General features: G+C 37.9%; 1 pseudogene; it reads left to right on the top strand.

The window, feature by feature from the left end:
* The first annotated feature begins 200 nt into the window (after positions 1–200).
* LOC139722691 (uncharacterized) overlaps positions 201–10,649 on the top strand; it is a 49,969-nt pseudogene continuing 39,520 nt past the window's right edge.

Here is a 10,649-nt window from a genome sequence, read left to right as displayed (position 1 = left end):
CAACACCCACAGAATTAGCAATTCTGTGCCCCAATAACATTCAGTCACGTGAATCCAGCAGCAGTGTATTCACCTGGCCGCCTTCAAGCCCCTGATGGGAGCATTGCGGTCGAGTAACATTCATTCGATGTTCACCTGCCGACTAGATCACACTATTACCTTAGTTGCTGGTACGCAGTGCGAGGATTTTCGCTCCAACCATGCCGAGGTGAGTGTCAGAGTTTTCTCTGTACTCCTGAGCTTATGTTCTTCACACTGATTTCACTTGTTTCACCTTTTTTTTGTATACTTATTTAAGACAATGGTATTTGTTTTCTCTTTCTCCGTCCCCTTCCCCGGCTGTTTGACTGTTTGTCTGTCTGTCTGTCTGTCTGTTAATCTCGACTAGTCTGAAGAATAATAAAATCTCAAGAGAATAAAAACGTTAAAGGTAAAAAGGTGACGTCATATTTGATAAATGGTACACGAAAGAAGCAAACGAGGTAGTAGCTTTAAAAATTTGACGTTCACTTCATATCAGGAAAAAAAATCGTGTATATGCATTGGACATTGGCACAGGGCATTTGAAAGAGCGGCGGCAATAGTACTATAGTATCAGTAATCATGGTATAGTAGTAGCATAGTAGCAGTTAAGTGGTAGTAGTAAAACAAAATATCAGTAATATTATCGTACAGTACGAAGAATATAGTGTTGGCCACAACCACACATGAGAATTCAGCGGCAATAGACAGAGGTAAAATGTAGAATAAACTCAGGTGATGGAAGCGGAGGAAGAGGATGAAAGATGGACATATCAAGAACAAACCTCAAGCAAGAAAGGAGAGAGGAGAAAAAATAGAGAGAAAGAGTAAACAAGAAGTAGTAGTCAGGTAGTAGATCAAGATAAAGTTAATAAGAGAATGAAGGAAATAAAATGATGACGAATAATTTTGAGAGAATGGATTAGGAGCGAGAAAGTTGAGCAATGTCACAATAATGAGGAAAGAAGGAACCCAGTAGAGGTGACGTTATTTGATTTCTAAGGACCTCTTCCCGAGGGTTCCACCTGACTGATGAATCAATTGCTGAATTATTCTTTATCTACATTGCATTTGAAACATGATGGGGTCGACATTGTGTGCACCATGCTTTTCATAAGCCATTATCTTAGAGGAAAAAAAAGAATTTGTCTTTGCAAATATTTACATTTTACTCTAACCCTCATCACCTATGTGCCTCAAAAGATGATAATATCGTTAGAGCTGTTTGCTCTTTGCTATACGCTTCGTAGAAATGAATAGTTTATACACAACCACCAAACTATCGCGGAATCGAAAAGCAAATAGGACCTCATTCTGTTAGAATAAGTTTCTACCATTCAGTGGCTGTTCTAGAGCATGAATACAATCGAGACAAGGTTAATCATGAAAATTAAAAACAAAAACAACGGAGCTCCCACATGAAAGGTACAATCCTTACAATCCTTTCTGTGTTTCTGTGTTTCTTCCTTCGGGATCTCCGTACTGCCTCAAACAAACACGCACACACATCATAATCATTCACAAGAAAGTTCTGGAACCATTGCAAACTTACTGCAGTTTGACATCATGTTGGAGTTACCATTAATCGGTACAGAGCAAATTATATCTCGTCCATTAAGATTACTATAAACTTTTATTTCCATTCGATGTGCATTATGTAAATCCTTCTGATGTCTCTCGCCTTCTTATGTGTATTTGTTCTTTTTGTCGTTCTCTTTTTCCTTTTTACAACATTAACTATTACAACATTTTATAGATTTAAATCTCGGAATCGGCCCGAGAACAACCAACGGTGTATGCTTATCCCTTACAAACTGAAATACCTGTTTTCATGTCGTCCTTTGTCTCTCGTCGCAATATTACAGCACCTTTTTTTTTCATGGAATGTTCCAGGATTCTTTCATGATAGTTCTTACATTCTTTGTATTCCTTACATCTTTTTTTTATAGAATTTAAATGAAATTAAATGAAAATCGGAGAAACAGAAAGTCATGGAAATCTAACTGTTCATCTTTACTCGGCACAAGGAGGAGTTCCTAGTTTCTATCACAAATTCGAATGCATGGTATAGTGCTATAGGAAAAAATAAATGATTGTTTCGTAACCTCATAGCTTGGCATGTATCCAACGCCAATGCCCATGATCTTGAAGGTGTGTTTTACATGACTGATTTTCGTTGTTCATAATAATCACGGAGTTCTATTTTTACCTCTTTGCATGGCTAGACATTTTTATTTTTATTTTATTGAAACATATTTATTCAGGATAGCTTGATCAGCATGAGCTGTTTTTCATCAAGGTCCTGAGATAAAACATGAAAATACAAACAAAAATTCAATCATTACAATGAATTGTCACCAGTATAAAATCCAAGTCAGCTGCAGTAATTGAAGTATCAAATCAGATGAATAGTTAATTATCAACAATATAAAATTCATGTCCTAAAATTCACTTTGCAACTCCTTTGGCGAGAAGACTGCAGAGAAAGACAAAGAAAAACAAATCTGGACTAAGCATTAGAATTCATATTGTCATAAATGCCGGCATACATGTCACTCTTTTCAAAGGGAGCACATGACAGTAGAGTACTCATATCCACCCAATCTCTCACTCACACACACACTCACACACACACTCACATACACACTCACATACACACATACACATACACTCACACACACACACACACACACACACACACACACATACACACACACACACTCACATACTCACATACACACGCGCGCACACACACACACACACACCAAAGAATAATCATAATATTAACAAGCATATAAGAGATATGATAATATTCCCTCGCTGTCTCTCGCAGAAAAGAGGTTACAAAAAAAAGCCAAAAGATAAATAATTTTCAATAGCTAGAATAAAAACGACAGGAAAGATTTTCTGCAGCTGAGATGGTCACAACAACAAGTACATATTACAAAAAATATAACTGCTTATATACACGCTTAAAATTCTGAACAGCCCGGGCATTTTGTAAAATGTCTGGTAGTGAATTCCATACTTGTGCTCCTGAGAAGCGAAAGCACTACTTAAAACATGCAAGATTTGGTTTTGGAATGACCACATTGAGTGAGTCGGCTGAACCAGTGTTATGAGAATGCCTGTCACAGACCATTTCTATTTCATTAACCATACGAGTGGGGGCTAAACAATATACACATTTGTACATTAATGTTGCCAAAAAATAATCTCGTCGTTACTCAAATGATTTCCATTTAAGTTCTTTGATAAGATCAACACCATGACTATTAACATAATCATAATTACTTTTCACCACTCTTGCTGCTCTCTTTTGCAGACGTAACAAATTATCCAGTGATTTAGAAGAGCAATGGCCCCACACAGAAGAAGCAAAATCTATGCAAGGTTGTATGAGAGTGAGATACAGAAAATTCAACACATTTTGATTGACAAACTTACGCATTTTCTGTAGTAAATAAATTTTACAACCTAGCTGCTTCGTTAACTGTCGTACATAATTATTCCATAATAACTTATCATCAATTTCAATACCTAAGTACCTAATACTGTGAACTTGTTCAATACGTTCAGCATTAATACAAATATTCAGATCATATTTTTTGGACATACTCAAAACCATCACTTTGGTTTTATCAACGTTGATCTTTAACTTATTCCTAGTATACCAAAGATATAAATCATTCAGATCTGACTGCAGACGTGAGGATGCTTCATCAACATACCTACTGGTGGTATATATAACCACATCATCCGCATATATATTGCATTGTGAAAATCTAAGACACTGCGTTATATCATTCATAAATAACAAAAATAAAAGGGGTCCTAGTATTGACCACCGAACTAAAACATAGTGGAATGCGTGTCCCTATTCCCAACATACACGAGACCGTGCAGCCAAATTTACCGTGTTGCGTCGCCATTTTGTTAGGTCAATTTTTCCTTATATGGAGTGCACGCTTAGGCTTGCCTAGTACCTCCTTGGTCAGACTGGGCCACTGGTACGCGCGCAAGCAAGAGTACGCCGTCCAGTGGCTAGTGATTATGACGTAACAATGCACGTTTGTACATGACAATGGCCTTGCGCTTCGGATACATAGCCCGCAAACAGATCGAGAAGTTTGGCGGAAAGTTACGTGGAAAGTTTGCGGTCACACTGGCAAAACTTCGAGTTAAACTTCTCGATCTTTTGCCAGTCTGACAATGTCGATAAAAAGGGTCCAGAGCTCGACGAAATCATGTGTGCACGGGCGCTGTGTGTAGGCTGTATGGCGGCTATGCGGAGGACTCACATTAGTTCTCTTAACATGTTTGCGGCGTTTTTTTCTTGCTGTTGAATTTCTAGATTACTTTACTAAACCTAGAATTACATATGCACCGTAAATAAATCAAGTTTCTTCATTAATAAGCACTTTAATTTAGGCATAATGCTCGCCACTAAAAGAAGTTAGGCCCAGAGTTTCAGTTGCTCATCAAAAGCAGGCAAGATCCTGCGTCTGTCTTATTGCTTCATATCATCAGTGCTTCCACTTTTCAAGGTCAGTCCTCCTGAAATCAACACTAAAAACTCCTGGAATTTACAAGAATATCCTGGAATTTTACAAACAGGCTACAAATACATGATTAATTGTGAGCTGGGGGAGAGGGTCAATGCATGATACTCAATGATATGTGAGAGAGCGAGCTGATTTGTGTGTGTGTGTGTGTGTGTGTGTGAAAATTTGCCATCAAAATAAACTCAACCTTAAGTTAAGGATAATTATTGATATAAATTTGTCATTTAAAATTCAAATAAATACAAACATTACGGTTTCGGGACCACGGTTTCATGGAATTTGAAACGCACCAAAATTTGGCAAAACGAACATTCATTTGGGGATTGGATCTTAATCACGGTATCATCAACATCATCACCATCGATCATCATCATAAATTTACACACTGTCAGTGTCACTGTCGTAGGCCCTAGCTCTATCTAGCTATGGAACCTGATTGGTGCCAGGTAAAAATGGCAGAGGTAAAAATTGCAGAGGTAAAAATGACAGAGGTAAAAATGTCATAGTAAAATGGCAGAGGTAGAAATGGCAGAGGTAAAAATGGCAGAGGCAAAAATGGCAGAGGTAAAAATGGCAGAAGTAAAAATGGCAGAGGTAAAATGTCAGAAGTAATGAGAGCGATTTCGTCAGAGGTAAACGTATGAAGAGGTTTTGAATAATGACCTATAGCCAGAGCAAACTGTATTTATCAAATTATCAAATCCAAATTGCAGATTTGAAGAATATTTATTGAATTATGTTTTAAAAAGATGACAGCGCTCTCATTATTCTGATTTTGATTCAAGTGCAGTGGCGTAATCTGTCTGTTCAGAGGAATAAAAAACCAGCTAAAAAAGAGCCTAGTATAGGCCTATGGGAAATTATCATTATTATTATCATTATTATCATTATTACTAAAGGGGGTTTCAACAATGCTGCATAGCCCTTAAACAGTATAATCCTATACGTTGTTTCGCCCAATGAAGTTATCACACACACAAACACACACACACACACACACACAAACACACACACACGCACGAACCCACTTTTGGTATAAACATACTTCTATACGCAGATATACAACATTTACTCTCACATACACACTCTTACACAAACGAATTCCGCTCACTTCCAGGCTAGTATATTGTCATTATTTTTCATTTTTTGAACTGTTTAGTGTAAAGAAGTGAAGGAGACATTGTAGAAGCGAACCGCTAATTTTTCACCTGTTCTATGTTATTTTCTCACATTCAGGTTTCGTAGGAGCCTATATCTTTCTCACAAGGCCTGATCACGACATAATGTAGAAGTAAAAATACAAAACGCAAAAAACAAACTACAGCTAGATGTATCGGCAGACTTCAGTAGGCTCTTGCAAAATATTTCATTACATTGTTCAAAGATTTAGGAGTGATCCCTGAGGTCACTCCAAAATGAGTGAAAATGAACATTTTCACTCAAAATTCACTCCAATTTCACTCTAAATTCACTCTTTTTTGTATTCACTCCTTTAAGAGTGAATATTTTCACTCGATTTTTTTTAAGAGAGAGTATGTAGCACAGGAGTGTAGGAACATCAATAGAGCATTTTGTGATACCCCTATATATATACATATATATATATATATACCATTTTCGTGTAATTAATGATTTGTTTAACCCCTAATTTAGGGGGAAATGGGACATCAAGCGCTGAGAAATGAGACAACCTGGAGAGAAATTAGATAACCATCATGACCAAAGTAGGATTTACATGTGCTGCGGGGAGAAATGTAACACTATGCCCTATTAAATTTCTCCCAGTGATAACAAAAACAGTAAAAGATCCCTGCCAATTTTTCATACCTGCATGTCTGTTATCAAGTAATTTTATTTTCAGAAGTTTGCACTCTTATTAAAATACCTATTAACATAGTATAGGACCTACGAGATCTAAGTTTGATATTTTACTGACAAGATACCTGTAGAGCTGTATGGTAGTCAATATGTCCTTTTTCAGGTGTACCGAGGCTCATACTGATATAATTGGATTGTTGACTTGCCGACCATTTTTCAACTTATATACATGAGTTTCAAGGCACGAAAAGCGCGTATTGCTAGAAAGGTGTCAGAAACATGAAGGAAAATAAAATCTCTGTCACTTTTACCTCGTCATCTTGCATTTCTACAACTAAATTTTTATCAATTACATTTTCATCTCTGACATTTTGACCACTGACATTTCGACCACTGACAACTTTACCTCTGACATTTGTACCACTGTCTTAATTATTTACCTCTGCCATTATTACCTCTGACATTTTCACCTCTGCCATTTTTACCACTGCCATTTTTATCTATGCCATTATTACACCGAATTGAACATACCTCCTTGATCATACCATATACCTCCCGTGTTACCAGTGTGTGCGCGATTGATGAGGAAGTGGGGGTGGGGTGCGCGATATGACGCGTGCATGAACAATCGAAAATGAGAGAGTGGTTGGATCCACATAGCGTGCACTCCATATAAGGAAAAATTGACCTATCAAAATGGCGGTGGTAGCAAGTTTTGGTGGCTGCGTATTTCCTGGGTGAACACGCATTCCACTATGTTTTAGTTCGGTGGTATTGACCGATTCGGGTTCGTTGAGGGCAGCAGACATTTTACGGCACAGGGCGCAGCCCAGGCGCAGCCATTAGTGGGTGTATCAGCGACCCCCCCCCCCCCCCCCCCCCCCCCCCCCTGCTCTCCCCCACCCCGGGGCAACATGTTTATCACGCACTTGTAACAAAGGTTCGCGCACTAAGCAAGCATTCGCGCACTCAGTACGAGACGCACTCAGTACGAGACGCGTGCTAATGTAGGGAGAGGGGTGGGGGAGTGCGGAGGGGGGGGGGGTCTGCTGATACACCCACTATGGCTGCGCCTATGCTAAAAATACACATAGCGCGTCACAGAATCGGTCAATAGGGAGCTTTAGATTTTCGACGCGCGGACGTTCAAAAGAAAAAAACATGTTCTGAGCTTGCGCAGTAGCGCGCGTAAAGTCAATCTATTTTTAGCTTGCGTCGCCTGAGTTGTTTACTACGCGTACTGGGCTATTTTCACGTCCGCACAGTTTGCGACGTAGAGAGCTTCTTCATGCACTGATCATATGGGGGCGCGATTTTATTTTTTATACGTTGCGTCCCAGCGTAATCTAAAGCTACTTTTCGACACGACGCAGGGAGAGGAGAACGTCCAGCGCAAGCGTCGGCTCAAACGTCCGCGCGTCTAAAATCTAAAGCTCCCTAATAATACTACCCTGGGGCACACCAACTCTAATATCACGGAACTTTGACAAAGATCCATGCGCCCGGACAGCTTGACTTCGATCATGTAAATAACTGGAGAACCATTTATACTCATATTCCTGAACTCCGTACCATTTAAGCTTGGTCAACAAAATATTCATATCAATACTATCAAAACATTTAGATATATCAAGAAAACAGGCTACTACACATTCATTGTTGTTAAACGCTTCGTACCAGTCATCCACAACACGATGCAAACAAGTTTGCGTTGAATGTTCGGGAAGGAAAGCGAATTGATCAATATTGATTAAATCGTTGCTCTGGAGATATTTCAGAAACTGTTTTTGGACCTCTTTTTCCAAGAGTTTAGATATATGGCAAACTACAGAGATTGGCCGATAATTGGTAGGGTCATTCTTCGAACCCTTGCCTTTGTAAACAGGTGTAGTTCTTGCTTTCTTCCAATATACTGGTACTTGACCAGTTGTCAGGCTTTCATTGAACAATCTACAAAGAGAGGTATAAATCACTGGTGCAGCAACCTGCAATAGTTTTGCATCCATTTCTAACACATCAATACTGCTATCTGTTGGTAGATTCGATAGTAATGTAAAGATTCTATTTGAGTCGATACTATCGAATTGAAAAGAATGAATACACTGCGGGTGATACCATTTAAAAGCTTCGTCTTGAAAAGATCTAGATATTGTTTCACCAACATTTACAAAAAATATGTTTAATTTATCACCATCAAGTTCACCAGGTATAATAGATATATGCTTATTGTCACCTCGAATTCTATTCAATTCCTTCCATAATACTTTACTATTTCTACCATACTTTCGAGTGACATTATCAAAATACAGTTTCTTACTCAATCTAATTTCTTCAGATAACTTATTTCTGACTTGCCGATATTCTGACAAGACTTCTGGAGATTTGACAGAAACAGACTTTTTTTTCAAAAAAAAAATCTTTTCTATAGATCAACGTGATAATGTCTGGTGTCATCCATGGATTATGTCTTCGTTTCAACCTACATTGTTTAATCGGAGCATGCTTATCACATATGTCCATGAATGCAGATTTCCATCTATTCCATTTCATTTCCATGTTATCGTCCATATCATTTTCTGAATGAAATATATCACACTTTTCTAAATCATCAATAAAATGAGTAGAATCAAACTTACTATAATCACGAAAATGTATCAAATTATGTCCATACTCTTTCTTATAAAATACCACACACGTATAAATCAGATAATGGTCACTGACGGAAATCTTTGCGACTCCACAGAAATCATGATATTCGGGTATAGAAGTCAATATATGATAAAGGCATTTACAACCGGTTTCAGTAACCCTAGTTGGTTCACTCACAAGTTGGGTCATCATAAATAAATTCTCAATATCATTAATTGGATTACTGGTATCACTTATTACATCATTTCTTTTATAATCATAATTCATATCCCCTAGGATTATAAGTTCTTTATCTTCCGTCATAATTCTTTCTAAAGTATCAAATATGATATCCATATACAAACTATCAGCATTTGGGGGTCTATAAAGACAACCAACAATCAACTTGTTAAACTTTGTCCGTGGTAGCTCAATCCAAACAGCCACAAGAACATCATTACAGAGCTCATCACGTTTCATAAAAGTTAGCGAAGTATGGATGTACATACATACTCCTCCTCCTCGCCGATTATTTCGTCTATCTTGTCTTATTACCGTATAATCAGGGATTTGAATTAAATTATCTTGAATTCTTTCATGCAGCCATGTTTCAGATATACATAGAATATCAAACTTGATTTTGGATAACATAAATCGGACTTCATCCAGTTTATCAAACAAACTTCGTACATTTATATGACCAAGTTTTAACCCCTTACATTTTGATAAATTAAGGTAACATTTACTATACTCATCAGTGAAATCGTCATCATTATCTTTGAGATTGTTTTCTGTTCTAATACCTGATTGGGGATGCGTACAGAGTCAGCGTTATCTTCAGTGGCTCTCTCTTCTTGGCCAAGGACCTAGAATTGGCAGAACTTTTCCTTATGGCCGAAGTTTGCACATTTCCTACATTGCAGCTGATAGGTGTGTCTGCATGACAAGGCACGATGATTTGGTTCACCGCACTTTTCACATCCTATGAGGTACACTGCAAAAAGTCCGGTGTTAAATAGTGAACACCGAGCTGGTGTTGAATTTTCGGTGCTCATTTATGGTGTTAAATTAACACCTCCGGGTGTCATTTCCAAATTTTAAACTGTTTTTTGAAGAGTTTCTTAGTAACTGCACTTCTTGTTGTTTTTTAATTTAAACAAGACGATCAAGAATTTTACATTAAAATACTAGATTTTTGAAAAAATGTAAAAATAAATTTACACCAAAGTAACACCAGCTGGTGTGGTCTCTTATTGAAGCTGGACGGGTGTTAAACCATTGATATTAACACCAACAAATATCAAATCAACACCATGTGGTGTCATTTTTGAATTAACACCAGTACAGTGTCAAAATAACACCAGGTACAGTGTCAAATTAACACCACGAAGTGTCAGGTGAACACTTTTCAACACCATCACAGTGCATTTTCAACACCTGTGGGTGTGGTCCTTTATTGAAGTTTGATCGGTGTTAGATTTAACACCCGTGGTGTTAAATCTAACACCGATGTTTTTACAGTGTAGTCACGTGACTCAATGGCGAACCAAAGTTTGGCATCAATGGGGACTTACCGCGAATCTGGGGTGGGGCTTGCAATACGGAAGCATAGCTTGG

The sequence above is a fragment of the Diadema antillarum genome, unplaced genomic scaffold (genome assembly GCF_040938485.1).
Source record: "Diadema antillarum isolate AM-2024a unplaced genomic scaffold, OU_Dant_1.0 scf00000170, whole genome shotgun sequence".
Lineage (NCBI taxonomy): Eukaryota > Metazoa > Echinodermata > Echinoidea > Diadematoida > Diadematidae > Diadema > Diadema antillarum.
The sequence above is the reverse complement of the archived record's forward strand: the minus strand, read 5'-3'. Positions and strand labels throughout refer to the sequence as shown.